Source organism: Suricata suricatta, chromosome 6, assembly GCF_006229205.1.
Source record: "Suricata suricatta isolate VVHF042 chromosome 6, meerkat_22Aug2017_6uvM2_HiC, whole genome shotgun sequence".
NCBI classification, from domain to species: domain Eukaryota; kingdom Metazoa; phylum Chordata; class Mammalia; order Carnivora; family Herpestidae; genus Suricata; species Suricata suricatta.
Window position 1 is genome coordinate 21777731 of NC_043705.1, and position 13458 is coordinate 21791188.

General features: G+C 38.1%; 1 protein-coding gene across 1 annotated transcript in view; it reads left to right on the forward strand.

Annotated features, from left to right (window-relative positions):
• Nucleotides 1–13458, forward strand: part of CHSY3 (chondroitin sulfate synthase 3) — a gene marked incomplete at its 5' end in the record, with an annotated part of 290598 nt that overhangs the window by 130006 nt on the left and 147134 nt on the right. The gene's annotated exons all lie outside the window — the stretch shown is intronic.

Sequence of the window (13458 nt, forward strand, 5' to 3'; positions counted from 1 at the left end):
ATGAAAGGCATTTTAGTGTGGTTTCTGTATAATACTAAATAAAGAATATTAACACTTCTCACATTTTACAGATGATCTATAAGGTCAGATGCTTTTAAAATTCAGTGTGTAAGTTACAGCAGCAGATATGTTATAATTCAGGATTGTCTTCTAAACAGCTATTCACAAATACAACTGTGGAATTACCATATGTGTATGATTGGTAATGGTGCTTCTGCCAACTCATTAGGAGGGTTGAAGTAGAGGAAATATATCATCACAGATTTGTAAATTATGTGATAAGGCTTAAGATAATTAAAAACAAAATCACAGATCAAAAAAATAAAAAAATAAAATATAGCTGTGTGGGTCAGTGAATTTTATTTTTCTGTCATCTTTTAATTTGAAAGTCATGAAGTTATATTTTAATATAGGTGTAGATAAACAGTGCATTGATGGAAATTAAATGCACGGTGATTGCATTTAAATTTTAAGAAATGTAAAAATTTTTAATGTGTCTTTTAGGAATGCCTGTGTCTTTATAAATAATAACCTGGGAAGAGCACAGAAAGGGTAACAGAGGTAGAAATGATAAAAACTTCCTATGAAATTTTAAGGAAGCTTGGAATTAAGATTCAAGAATCTCTTTTGTTACCAGATATCATTTCTACTGTCTAGATTTTAATTTGCATATAAATTTATTGTAGCATAGCATCTAGCTAATATGCATTTCCCCCAAGACAGTAATTATTCAGGCAAATCTTTAATTAGATCAAGGCAAAATAAATATTCTTACACTCTACTTTTGAATTATTTGCACCTCCTATTAGAATTTTAAAATGATAAATTCTCACTGTAGTATCAATTCTTTCTGTCTCCTGTTTGTAACAAACGTAGCTTATCACTTTGATCAGCACCCTGGGTTTCAGTGCTTAACCTGTTTTTTGTTAAGGTATATGGTGTTGATTTCCTAAGTTTGATAAAGATACTTTTTAAGATTTTGTTCTTAATTCTTAAAATGATGATGCTTTACAGATATAATTCATCACTTTCTTCCCTGTGGAGTAATATATATTGGTTACAGTTAGCAGGATAGAGTTAGTAAGGGGCAAAGTGGGGCATGTCTGTCTTTGATTCCCCTCCCTCTTCATACCCAATAAACAATATATTTCATTGTTCGCAGGCTGCAGGCGCCTGGAGGAGTGTCTGCTTGTTAGAATGGCATGTATTCTATAACCCTCATTACTAGAAATACAAAAATGATTTCAGAAAAGAAGTTGGATTTTCTCGTTCCTCAGCAGCCTCACGATGGTAACGTACAGACTTCTACCTCAGGAAGGGACACAGCCAGCTTTGATTATAGGGAGTCAAATTGCTGGCCTCACGTAGTTGTTCTAAAACATGAAACTTATGTAAAACTACTGCTGACCTGGTGAGCAGGCTGAGACGTTTTCCTTAATGTTGATACAAAATCCTGTCCTAGAAACTTTACGTTAATAAGCCGGCCTTCTGCATTGAAGAGTGCCTCCACTAACTGGGTCAGAGATGCAAAAATCTCCCTTTTAAAAAGATTATTTTGGAGGATACTTGGGTGGCTCAGTCAGTTGAGCACCCTGACTTCACCTCAAGTCATGATTTCACAGTTCGTGGGTTCGAGATCCATGTCGGGCTCTGTGCCGACAGCTCAGACCCGGGAGCCTGCTTCAGATTCTGTGCCCCCCTCTCTCACTCTGCCCCCCTCCCCTGCCTTGCTATCCCTCTCTCTCCCTCAGAAATAAACATTAAAATTTTTTTTAAAGATTGCTTTTTGTTTTTTATGCTTTGTTTTGTTTGCTGTGCTGAAAGGGAACTGTATTTAGTCCTAAATGTTCAGATTATATTAAGTGTTCAAATAGGCTTATTCTACAATTTATAATATCAGGTGGATGATTCATCAGAACTTTCCCCAAAGATACATTTTAACAAAGGTGTAGAGTTTGGAAGGAGGGTTTTGCATGGATTCAGATGTCCAGAGAATAGAGAACCCAGGAACTGGAGGTAGGCAGCAAGTTACTTGAGATATTTCCCCAACTTCTCGATCTTAACCTACGTAAATCTATTGGCATGTTCTGTTTTGGCAGACAGGGATAATGCACGTACTCCATCCAAGTCAAGCGTTAGAACACTAGCCATCCACCATCCTAAATGGAGGGCATTGACAGCACAATTATCATTTGCTTTACCACTAGTGTCTTGCCTTCTAGAATGGAACTAAGTAACATATAATGCTGGTTATTTGCTTATTGCATTTGATTTCATGGAGCAGAAATAGTTGGAGATATCTTTGGAAAACCACCTGATATATTTACAAATTTTACCATGTTTATGTTTTGCTCAAGATCTTGGAAAAAGAGCAGCCTTTAAAACTTACTTGGAGAAAAATAATGGCTTCTGCATTTAATTACCATTTAATTCTAGATTCAAGATCTGTGTACTTTTATGTTAAAAACAAAACATTTCACCATGCATGGCTTCTCTTGTCAGCTTTGTGCTTTTGTAACAAATGAGTATACTCTTGGAACGTGAATTTGGTGACCTCATCCTTTTCTTCATTAACTTTGCTCAATCAGCAAATATTTATTGAGCACCTATTCTGTGCTCCTCACCCTGTTGAGTGCCAGGATCATTGAGGTTAACAGGAGAGTGGATCCCTGCTCTTGTGAAACTTAAGCCCTGTAAGAGGAGTCCTATAAACCAGAAAGCAAACAAGATAAGTGTAAATCTTTTTTTTTTTTATGTTTGTTTGTTTGTTGAGAGAGAGAGAGAGAAAGAAAGCTCGAGCAGGGGAGGGTCAGACAGAGAGGGAGGTACAGAATCCGAAGACAGGCTCCAGGCTCTGAGCTAGCTGTCAGCACAGAGCCTGACGCAGGCCTCGAACCCACAAACCATGAGATCATGAATGAGCCAAAGCTGGATGCTCAACCGAGCCACCCAAGAGCCCCAAGATTAAGTGTAAATCTTAAAAATGCAGTGATGAGAATTAAAGGGGCGCTGTGACAGAAAGGAATAGGAAGAGGTTACCTGAAGCGAGGTGCTGAGTGAGGAACTTTCCATGGCTAGGTGTGATGGCTGGACCTGAGGCGGGGCAGGAAGGCCGGGTCACCAGATCCCACCAGGCGGACCTGAGACGCTGGAGCGTGAGGCCAGATGGGGAGGCCCACATCTTACAAGGCCTTGTAGACAATTGTGAGGGTTTCATTGTCAGAAGAGTGGAAAGTCATTCATAATTTTTTAGGTGTGGAAGCATTGTAGTCTAAGTACTGTTTTTAACGAGATTCCCTGGCTCTGCCTGGAAGATTAGGACAGGGGAGCAGGGTGGAAGCAGGGGAGTTAGGCCACTGAGATGCATGCAGACGAGTGTGGGGATAGTGGCAATAGGTAAAATTTGATGGCTTGTGGATACATTTTGAGATAAAACCAAGAACTAATTTCTTCTAAATTAGAAAGAGGAAAAAATAATCAAGGGAATCTTTTTTTCTTTTTTTGTAGACTGCGTTTATGGTGGTGTCATTCATTGAGGCGGTGGAGTTTGGACTAGCGAGTCTGTATCAAGGCAGGAATCCAGACTTGGATTTGGCCATGCTGAGGTTAAAATTCATGGCAGATATCAGTATGGAGATGTCACATGCACGGTTGACTTGAGAGTCTAGCTTAAAGAATAGATTGGAGTTGGAAATAGATATAATACTGAAATATATGTATGTATAGATGTACATGGGTATAGTTTATATAGATAACAATTAAAGGCCTGGGATCAGATAAGTTTAAGAAGAGAGCATGGAATGGTAAAATCTGAAAGGTCCAGGACTAGATATTGGGGGAACTTCGAAGGTCAACTAGAGGAGAAAGAACAAGGTACTGATAGCAAGGAGTCACTAATAGTGCAAGATAAAAACCAGCACAGTGTGGTATCTTGGAGAGCAACAGACTAGAATATTTCAGGAAAGGGGAAAAGGAGGTCAGCTGTGTCCACTGTGGCTAAAATGTGAAGTCAGAGACAGTGTCATTGAGGTTAGCAACGTGGGTTTTTGGAGGTGACCTTGATGAGAAGTTTCAGAGAGGATGGCAGACATCAGATTGGAGTGTTACTGAGGCATGATTAGTAGGAGAAAAAAAGGACAGAAAGGAACCTAAGTCAAACTTTGAGGCAGGGAGAAGAAAAATGGATACTGGAGAGAATGTGAGGTCAAAGGAGATGCATATTTTTTAAAGATGTAAAATTCTTAACCATGCTTTTGCATACTGATTAGGTGACCTAACAGAAAGGAAAAAGTCATGATACAAGGTGAAGGTTATTATTCTATAAGAACAAAATCCCACAGGAAACTAGAGAAGCTGCATCTAGAGCACAACTGGAGAAATCGGCCTTTAGTCAGAGAGGAAACTCCTTCTCCAGAGTGATGGGAGGGAAGGCAGAGAGGATGGGCACAGAGACGGGCAGATTTATAAATTCATTGGTAGGAAGATGGAGAATCCTCACCTGATAGCTTCTGTTGTCCCAGTAAAATAAAAGGTGTAATCTGGGGCACCAGGTGGCTCAGTCATTTAAACATCCCACCCTTGATTTAGGCTTAGGTCATGATCTCATGGCTGTGAGACTGAGCCCCGTGTCTAGCAGTGTGTTGGGCTTCATGCTGAGCAGGAAGCCTGCTTAAGATTCTTATTCTCTTCCCCTCCCCCACCCCCTGCTCACTTGCACACATACATTCATTCTCTCTCTCTCTCCTTCTTTCTCTCTCAATAATAATAATGAAAGGTAAAATCAGTGGATAAGAATGAGTAGAAGGAACTGAGACAATTTAGAGAATAAAATGTGTTAAATAAGAATTTTTAAGAGTAGAAAATTGAGTTTATTAGGAAACCTAAAAGAATGTTCTGTCAATTTTGAGTGTTGTGTGATGTTTGTTGTTGTGAATCGAATGTGGTACCATTGTGTGATTTCTTCCAGCAGTGTTAGATGCCCAATACAGATGCAGATAATGACAGAAAGCTGTGTTAAAACTAGGTCAGGATTTTTCTGGGTGGCCAAGACTTTGGAAACATTTATGAGGCAGTGACTATAACGATGGACCATGAAATTAAAGCCATGTAAGGAAATATGTGAATCTCAGAGGATGGCAATAGGCAGTAAAAATGTGGAAGGGTCAGTGAAAATTATTATGAGGTAGTAGACTTTTAAAATTATATATTTGGGTAAATTAATAGTTGAGGAGGGTGTAGTCAGAGTAAGATGCCTATACGCCTGATGGAGGAAGTGGCATATTTCCAGATGAAAACCAGAACTGGGATGTGATTATGAGTGGAGACTCGGAAGGGGGTAGAAAGGCATGAAGTCAAGGCTTTAAGATATCAGGATATCGGATGGATATTCACATGTTGAGGTCACTCAGAAGGATTGCAGAGAAGAAGACATCTATGTTGTCAATGAATGACCCTCCTTTGATAAATGACACTGGTAAGAAAGTATAATGGCTGACATATTTGGGTGGCATTAGGAATTAAGGATTTTAGTGAGACTCTCTCAATTAGAAATGGGAAAGCAAAATACTCATTAACACTTCCTAAGCCTGAGACAGATAAAATATAAAAAGAAAATTTAAAAACATTCACTAGGTTGACTAAAATAAAAAAGAAATAACAAGTGTAGGTAAATACATGGGAAAAAAAGGACTTGTGCACTGTTGGTGGGAATGTAAATTGGTACAACCACTATGAAAAACACTGGGGGGCTTCCTCAAAAAATTAAAAATAGAAATATTATAAGATTCCATAATTCCACTAGTGGGTATTTATCCAAAGAAAACAAAAACACTAATATAAAAAGATACATGTACCCCCTACTTTTATTGGGGCATTTATTTACAGTAGCCAAGATATGGATATGATGTGAAAGCCAAAGTATTCATCAATTGATAATAGTTACAGATCTCTGTCTCTGTCTCTCTGTCTCTCTCTCTCTCTCAAACACACACACACACACACACACACACACACACACACACAGGGAGGCAGAATATTATGCAGTCATAAAAAAGAACGAGGTCTTAACCATTTTTGACAATGTGGATGGACCTTGAGGGTGTTAAGCTAGGTGAAATAACGACAAAGACAAATACCATATAAATCCACTTATATGTAGAATCTAAAAAGTAAAACATGAACAAAAAAGCAAAAAGTGAAATCAGACCTGTAAATTCAGAATAATCTGATGATTGATGGGGAGGGAGTGTTGGGAAGATGAGCAAAATGGGGGAAGGGCAGTGGAGTATTCAGACGTTGGGATATGGAATGAGTAAATTATGGGAAGGCAGGGCACAGCATAAAAAATACAGTCGCTGGTATTGTGAAAGTGTTACATGGCTACATTTGTGGTGAGCATAGTGTAACACAGGGACACACTGAATCACTGTTTTGTGCACCTGAAACTAATATAACTCTGTTAGCTATACTCAGAGAAATTTTATTAAAGTGTTTTCTAGGACAGACTGATTAACTTATAAAACATAAAAACAATGTGGTCAGGGTACATTGAAATTTAGGTTTGGTAGGTAAATGAAATATTAAAGAAGAGATTGAGGGTAGAGGAAAGTTTGATGATCGTAGGTACAGGGTTTTAAAGGACACATTCGAGCATTCAGAGAAGAGTAGAGGAGTGAAGATTTAGCAAATGTGCACAGGACAAACTCTGAATGAAAGGTGGAGTGAAAGACGTGGGAGGTTTGCTTTTTGCTGGTGACCAGGGATATGGGGCAGGATGAAATTTGTCCTGAGAGCATCAATGTGGAAGAAAGACTAATCAGTTCTATCTGTATCCCTGAAAATTAATCTGCTCTGGAAGATTTGGTACTCTCCATGAGAAGGTAAGGTGATGCCCTGACTTTGGGATCGTTATTACCGGTGCAGGACGTGAAAGCCTTATGCACTCCTCGCTTAATTAGCTTCCGTCTGGATCCTAGTAAATCTGGTGAGTCATCTGAGACCAAAGATATGTCACTCTTATGTCAGCAACCATGAATACCCTTTGCTCACTCAGAATGGATAAAGGTTCCCAACTCTGCCAAGGTATGCTTCGAACATGATTGCTTATGAAAATTCCCCGTGCTCAATGGCAGGGCCAGGAGGACAGGGAATGAACTCTCATTCTCATGTCTAGCCCTGCTGAGCTCTTGCCAACCAACCGTGTCTCATTTGTTATGACTTCAGTCTCCTTTACTGCCCATTTTGTACAAGTTAACAGTCTCAACTCTAACAAGGCGAATAAGGCTAGAGAGTAGGAAACAACTATTGTAACTGATGTTATTATGCTCATCTTTAAAATTACCTCATCAAAGGGAACAAAAGTACTGGCCCAGGGAGGTCACTTTATTATATGACATTATATTTAAGTAGAAATGACACTGCATTTGGAACTTAGATTTCTTGCATCCTAATATCCTTGAAGGTAAGGAAGCAAGGTAGCATAGAAATGAAGGGGAGCTATGTTACTTGTAACAGAACTTAAACTGGTCAATAGTGAAATGCCATGTGTGCTATGCTGTTCTTTTAGTGTTTGCTACAGTAACTGGTTAAGGTTTGAAGAGATGATGAGAGGGATGTTCATATGAAAGAAGAAAAAAAACCTCGCTCGTTATTAAGATGCTTCAAAACTTGGCATTTTTACCATGACCTTAAACTTGTAGGCTAATAAAGTTCATCTTGTAGTTATGGCAAATATCTGTTGAACATCTATTTGGAGGGAAGCTGTTCCTGCAGATACAATATTAAATATGACATGTATCTTGAATTGAATGAACCTACCGGTAGGTCTGAAAGATGTAGCCTGTTGGCAATTATAAACTCCTAACTACCTACTTTGGGAGACCAAGGAACCTAACTAATCTCAGGAGCAGGGTGTCAGGTGGATCTCACAAACAAATGGAGGTCTAAGCATCAATAAACCTTCAGAGACCTCCATGTCAAATAAGAATTTTAATTTTTAAATTCAGTATTAAACTGTTTAGAAATTCGGACCTTTTGTGACTGACCTCTTAGGTGCCTCTTAGTTATAAATAAGTTCAATGTGTTTGCCCATTATCTGTTCAGAAGAAATTAGGTTTTTTAAATTATTAAATTAATTATAAGATTTACTAAAACCACAAAAAGTTCAAAACATGGTATTGTTTCTCCTATTCTGTTTCAGTGAGTACGTGTATTCCCATATCTTGAGAAGTTGTAAGATCTGGTTCTTCAGAAACCTTGGGATAATAAAAATGAAAGAGGAAATAGTTATAGTTTTGTCTTTGACCAACGTAAGCTTTCATATTCACATGAAATGACTTTAGCTCACCTCACCTTTTATCTGATATTTCTCCCTTAAGACTTAACTACTTTTGGGAATGGTGAGGAGTCATTCACTCAGCAAACACCTATTTTTTATACATTGTGTATAAAGTACCATATGAGCTCTGAGTACGATATTGAGACAAACCAGACAGAGGCCTCTGGCCATAGGATCTTACAAATATGAGGACCTGACCAAGTACAAGTTAAATACTATATATAGGGAAAACTATTTCCCCAAATAGTTGAGATAAGCAATTCCTTGGCCACCTGCAGGTGTTCATAATAATCCTTTGTTCATCATTCAAGTTTTTTTCTGGCCAGACCCCATTTCTGTATGACAGGAAGATTCCCTTTGGTTTCAGTTCACTGGCTGAGGTGCATAAAATTCAAAGATAACATACTTCTAATGTAATATATTCTAAAACCCTCAGCAACATACTGAACTCTCACTAATGGCAAAGGAGCAGTAATATCTAATTGTATTTGAACTCTAGAAACCAAATAATAAAGACCAGTATATTACATCTGCAGCACTTTTCCCTTTTGTCATTATCTAATCAAATCAGATAGAATGCTACTGTGGTTTTATGCATACAGAGATGTGTAGATGTTTAATTGCTTCTGTAAACTCATTTTAGTAAAATGTTTCACTGTATGTGCTTATGGAATAGACTCTGTTGCCACGTTTTTGTTTCTTTTAACTTGCAAATCTAAGGGGTATCTATTCTTTTTCTTCCTTTCATAGAAAGTTTAAATAAAGTATAACCTGGGGCATCTGGCTGGCTCAGTGGGAAGAGCATGAGACTCTTGATCTCAGAGTAAAGATGTCTTAAAATAAATAAAAATTTGAACAAAGGATAGCTTTATGGCTTTTGCAAACATATGGCTTTAAAAGAGAAGGAAACTCTCTGTGTCAGGCTTCATGCTGGGCATGGAGCCTGCTGGATATTCCCTCTCTCTCTCTCTCTCTCTCTCTCTCTCTCTCTCTCTCTCTCTCTCCCTCTCCCTCTCCCTCTCCCTCTCCCTCTCCCTCCCTCTCCCTCCCTCCCTCCCCCACTCAGGCGCAGAAACAGTCTCTCAAAATTAATAAACATTAAAAATAATAATAAAAACTAAGGAAACAAAATAGAGGAGGAAAAAGTTTAAAAATTAATTTTTCAAATATAAAGTAAAATATAGAAACATATATATATATATATATATATATATGGCTACTCCCTACACTAATTTTCAATGTGTGTCCCTGAAAAACGATCACCCTGCATATAACTATTTCAGCAGATGTGATTCTTTTCATTCTGTGTCCCTCAGATGCATGGAGCTCAGCCTGTGGTAGAGGCAGAACTGGGCAGGCAGAGCCTTGTCTCTGCAGGTCTCTAAGTGTATCCTGTCTTCAGTTAGGGAGCACGCCATGTCCAGATCTGGGCAAATTACCCTGGCACACTTCTCCTGCTTTTTTCTTCCTTTCTTTCTTTTGCTTCTCTTTTTTTTCTTCTTTACTCTTATTATGTACCTTTTCTCCAAGTTCTTATCTTCCTGAGCCTCTTCCAGCGTTGGGGTGAGATGGAGAGGATAGATAGGAAGACTTGGATTGTGACCCAAACCCTCTCTAGTCAGCCCTAGTTCTCCCATTTGCAAAGCTGCAGGAAAAGTGATGGGATCATGGTTACGTAATTGACAACCTTTATAATCTGACCCTCAGTCATGAGATACATTAATAAATCTCTAACCTCTCACTTCAGAACTTGATGGAGAGTTTCTAAATAAAAGAGAAAATGTCTGGACAGCATTGAGAATTTGGGTTTTCATGGTTGGAAAGAAATTATCACTCCAAGAAGATATATATATATGTTATATTTTTAATGCTTTCATTGACAGAGACTGGGGCTTCCTTGCTGTCAGCTGGGAACATGCTTGCGTAGTACAAGGCTCTCTTATGAAAGAAAATAATTTGTTAAAGATGTGTCTGCTTCTATTTTGCCTACAAATAGCTGGCACATGTCATGAAACGGAACAAGAAATCATTCTCAGATGTTCTCTTACAAGTTTCGCAGAGCCAAAGGCTACCCGGGAAGCAGCTCCTCAAACATTAGGAAGTCTGACTAGACTTCTGGGGAAAACCTTTCGAGGTGTGTATGTGACACTGAATATTCATTTGATTGAAAGGGAGGCTGTCAAAATACTCTGGTTACTGAATAATCTTACTTAACTGATAAAGAATGAGGATATTTCCTCCATTAGGATTTGCTTTGTACATGTCATGGTAAAATGCTATTTGATACACTTATTAATTAGTGCATAACTGGGTGGTTCTCTTCAACAACCAGCTGTCAGTCAGTGATAAAACATGTCCCTAATTGAGGTATTGTCCACAACCATGTCTCCTCCTTAGAAGTTCACAAATGGGAGGAAGTTCTATATAAAGTCAGCATGGCGGGAGAGTAAGCTAGTTTCCTTGTCCTCTTTTGGCTGGAGAGTCCAATTTCTGGACGGCCTGTATTCATTTGAATGCCTTGTCAGAGGAGTTTAAAGTAGAACTTTGTGTCTTAAGACTATCTCTTCAATCCTTTCAAGGCACCAAAGAGAACCTGTTGTGGGTCTGATGTATAAAGCTGTGTCTCCTTAATATTTGAACAGTAAGAACAAAAGGATTAGTACTAAGGCACCCGATGCTGTAGAACTTAGTTTAGCTGTTCCCCAGAGATGGATACATGTGCAGCTCTAGCAGGATTGTATTTAAGTGCTCCTGTTAGGGCTAGGGTGTTCTTTTCTTGTCTTCTCTGGGTGCTACCAGGGGTAGGTCCATTATGTTCTATTATCTCTTGTTGAAAATTTTGTGAGGATAATTCAAATTAGCTTTCATTTGTTATGTCCTCCTGTTGTAAAATAATTTAAATTTCATTTGTGGTATCTTCAGACAATATGTTATAGTTAAAAGGGGCATTTATAAATGACACCATATGCCAACTGGAGGGAAGTGTAGTTCTGTCTACACAAAGACTGCCAATTTGTTATGTTAAAATCTTGATTTAACCACTGGCTTTTTTGAAATACCAACAATCTCTAAAGAAGTAGTAATTGTAAGGGATATTACACAATAGTCCAGTTTAACTCTCTATAAAAGACTTAATAAGTACTAACATTTAATGGAACAAAAAAAAACACATTTTAAAACTGAAGTCTGATGAAATGAAAGGAACATGGGCATTGGAATCATACATGATTGGGTTCAAAACCTCAGTCAGAACCTATCTTCAGTCAAGAGAGTCAGAATTTGGACTTTGCCGGTGTAAGTAGGCTCATTGCCAATACTGACTGTCATCTATAGATACAGATAGGCAAGTAGGAGTCATAAAGGCTGGAAGAAAAACAAATAGTAGTTTTGTCACCAAATTGAACTAACAAATGAGATCACCACAATATATTTATCTTTTTATGCCATCACTAAGTTAGTAGTTGCATTAATTGATAGGCATCTATCTTGGGACAATTATTACAGCTATTAAAAAGAATATGGTATGTTTCTATGTATTATAGCAAGATAAACAATATATATGTTTTTTAATTGAAGTATACTTAAAACATACTACATTAGTTTCAGGTGTACAACACAGTGATTTAACAATTCTGTATGTCATAGGGGCACCTGGGTGGCTCATTCGATTAAGCATCTGACTCTTGGTTTTGGCTCAGGTCATGATCTCAGAGTTCATGAGTTTAAGTCCCATGTCAGGCTCCATGCTGTTAAGCCTTGAGATTGAGATTCTCTCTTTCTGATAAATAAACCTAAGGGAAAAGAAAAGACAAGACCAAAAACACCCTGTTCTGTACTTTATGTTACCCTACACTTACCACAAGTGTAGTCACCGTCAGTCACCATATAACGCCATTACAGTACCAGTGACTGACTATAATCTCTATGCTGTACCTTTCATTGTGTTTATTTATTTAAAATTTTTTTACTGTTTATTTGTTTTTGAGAAGGAGAGAGAGACAGAGCACATGCAAGGGAGGGTCAGAGAGAGAGGGAGACACAGAATCAGAAGCAGACTCCAGGCTCTGAGCTAGCTGTCAGCACAGAGCCCGATGTAGGGCTCAAACCCATGAACCGTGGGATCATGACCTGAGCCGAAGTCAGACGCTCAACTGACTGAGCCATGCAGGTACCCTCCTTTCATTGTGTTTAAATGTCTTACTGAATTATTCCTCCCGTAACTGGAAACTTGTACCTCCTCCTCCCCTTCATCCATTTTGCCTACCTCACATGCCAGCAACCATTAGTTTGTTCTCTATATTTGAAGATCTGTTTATGCTTTTTTCATACCTTTGGGTCTTTAGATTTCACATTTAAGTGAAATCATATGCTATTTATCTTCCTCTGACATATTTTGCTTAGCATAATACCCGTAGGTCTGTCCCTGTTACCACAAACAGCACATTCTCATCCTTTTTATGGTTGAGTAATATTTCATTAGGTGGGCGCGCGCGCACACACACACACACACACACACACACACACACACACACCCCACATCTTCTTTATCCATTCCTCTGTCACCAGACACTTGGGTTGCTTTCATATCTTGGCTATTGTAAATAATGCTGCAATAAACATAAGGTTACCTGTATCTTTTTTGAATTAGTGTTTTTATTTTCTTTGAGTAAATACTGAACAATATATTCTAACACAGAAAAAAATTTTTAGAATACAATAGAGTAAGATCTTATTTTTGTTAACAAAATAAAAACATACTCATATTTATAAGTACATTCTCAATGAAACGTCTGGTACAATATATCAAACTCTTAACCCGGGGTCACCCCTGTAGAAAGGAGTGGGTGGAGGGAAGGGTACTACAGGATGGAAGGCCTCATGTTATATTTTGTGTAATTCTGTCATTTGGATTTGTTTTTAGGGTAAAGATATACTCACGTGTTGATTCTCTAAGTAAAATATAAGAAATTTTTTTTGAAACTCATCAAAAACTGTAAGTTTCATTGTTAAATCACTCTAGAATTTTTAAAAAGGAAACTAAAGTTTTTTAGATGCTATACTTTTGTCTCTAGGATTGCACTAATTTTTGGTTCTTTCCAGCCTGGATTACTTTCCTAATCATC